The sequence below is a fragment of the Octopus bimaculoides genome, chromosome 18, assembly GCF_001194135.2.
Source record: "Octopus bimaculoides isolate UCB-OBI-ISO-001 chromosome 18, ASM119413v2, whole genome shotgun sequence".
Classification (NCBI taxonomy): Eukaryota; Metazoa; Mollusca; class Cephalopoda; order Octopoda; family Octopodidae; genus Octopus; species Octopus bimaculoides.
This window is the reverse complement of record NC_068998.1, coordinates 44,838,634-44,841,368: the sequence shown is the minus strand read 5'-3', so window position 1 is coordinate 44,841,368 and position 2,735 is coordinate 44,838,634.

The window sequence follows — 2,735 nt, the reverse complement described above, 5'->3', positions numbered from 1 at the left end:
GTGTTACTCCCAACACATGCATGACTTAATTCATATATATATATATATATATATATATATATATATATAGTATTGAAAATATTCTAAGCTAGTAAATGGACAAAAGAAAGTAAAAGCACATAACATCACTCCACAAAGCAGATACAAATAAACATATATGGGTCTACATACAAAGATTTCATGAGGCAAACTAATGGGAACAGGGATTTAAAAGGATACAAATATGTAAAAAAAATAAACAAGATGCTATTTGTCTATATACTGAGATACATCTCACTAAATAATAATGCACGTTTTAAATAAAAAAATCTGTAAAAAAAATTCAGGTGCCACACCAACAGCAACAACTATAAAACTGTATATAACATGCAAATAGTTGGGGGAAGCTTGAACATTCTTACAAGATGGCAAGGATGGATTGGAGACAGGAATAAGAACAAATCACTATAAAAGCATGCAATTCAATCAAACTAATTCTAATTTGATAATGCCCTTAACATATGCATATACCCATGAAGTTTGGCATTCTAGAATTTCCATTTATTTCAAAATAATGAAGAATCAATAGTGGACATTATGTTTCTGTGGTATTTATAAAGTTACACCAGTTTACAATTCATTTTCAAATCTTGCTAAGGCCAATTGTGTTTCTCTCCCTTCCATGGTCATGCCAGTTACATAACTGAGATCAACATAATTAACAACAAACTTTCTCAAAATATTTTAGAATACATGATTATTATGAATGTTAAGTTTTTGCTCCAAACGTATGAATTTTCTGTTCTGAGTTCAACTCCTACCAAGACTAACTTCATCTTCTATCCAACTTGAGATGGAGTGAGTCAATAAAACAGAAACAATCCCACAAAATTTCTGGCTTTGGGACTATATTAAAGATTCTTATAATAATTATCACTAAAGAAGGTGGTGAGTGGGCAGAATTGTTTGCCTGAGTTCAAATTCAGCTGAGGTTGACTTTGCTTTTCATCCTTTTGGGGTCGAAAAAAAACAAGTCCCAGTTGAGCACTGTAGTTGATGTTATCAACTAGTCGGCTCTTTGCAAAATTTAGGCCTTGTGCCTATTGTAGAAAAGATTACCATTATTATTAAAAATGGCAAGAACTGCCAGGACGATTAAGATAATTGTATTAAGTGCCTCATGGTATTTGTTCCAACACTATATGTTCTGAGTAAGGTAGATTTTGTCTTTTGTCCTTTTGGGGTTGATAAAACTAAAGTACCAGCCAAGTATAAGGGTTGATGGAATTAACTCAACTCCCACCTCTTAACATTGCTGACTTTGTGCCTAAATCATAAACTGCTGATGTTGTTGTTGTTGCTGGTATCATTATTATGAAAGGATAGTCAAAGGCTGGCAAAATCATTAGCATGCAGGACAAAATGCTTAGCTGTATTTCACCTGCCGCTACGTTCTGAGTTCAAACTTCACCGAGGTCAATTTTATCTTTCACCCTTTCGGAGTTGATAAAATAAGTACGATTTGAACACCGGGGTCGATGTAATCGACTCATCTCCTCCCCCCAAATTGTTGCCCTTGTGACAAACTTTGAAGCCATTATGAAAGTATAGTCAATTGGCCGGGGTAACTGAGTGTCAGACTCAGTAGTGTTCCATTTACCTCCCTCTATGTATTGCCTTTTCTCTTCCAATGTGGATAAAATACCAACCAAAGATGAATATTTCTATAGTTGAGAGTTGAGAGTTCTATGTTCCTTCCTGTTCTAAAAATTAGTGTCCATGAGCCTGTCTTAAACATCTTACAGGCACTAGCATAGCTAGGGTAGGAGGCAGTAGGGGTGGTCTGCCCCAGGCGGAACTTTTAAAGGGGCAGCACTTTTGGGTCTGCTGTAGACAATATGTAATTGTTGTGGTGTCCAGGGGTGGCAAATGGAAGGGCCACCCTGGGTGGAACACACTCTAGCTATGCTAGTGCTTACAGGCAGATAGATGGCAGTATCAGAAAAAGCACTTATACATTTTATGCTTTGCCATATAAAGTTACAGCAGTTTACAATTCATTTTCAAATCTTGCCAAGGCCAACTGTGTTACTCTCTCTTCCAGGATCATACCAGTCACATACTGATATCAACATAACAACAAACTTTCTCAAAATATGTTAGAATACATGATTATTATGAATGTTAAGTTTTTGCTCCAAATATATGAATGTTTATGTTTTGGGAAGAGAAAAATAATACAATATCAATATATTTTTGGGATATCATTTTCCAAGGTCGGCTGTACTTCTCTTCCTTCTGGAATCACACCAGTCATATACTGGGGTCAATTTAATTGACAACAAACTTTCTCAAAATATGTGTCATTTTGTCTATGACAGCGTTTGTTTTGGAAAGAGAAAAATAATACAGTATTTGTTTATTTTTAACAAATTATCTATGTTTTCTCAAAGTTGACCTTTCATTAAAATATTCAGAACAATCATTCTCTACATCTGTCGCACAATTCTGGAAGTGTGGTCTGCAAATATTGTGGGGAACATTGTTAATGTTTCATCTGTATAACAAATTTAATAGCAAACTTTAACTAAAACTAAATTGTCTTTGGTGTTGTTCATATTATAAAAATAATTGCTTGAGGTCCACATCTTAAAAGCTCAGAAGGAGTTTATTGAACGTAGTCTATGAATGCAGAACTGAGTTGATCAATCAGTTAAAATTGACTTCATGGGTAAATGCTCTATGTTTTTAGGACA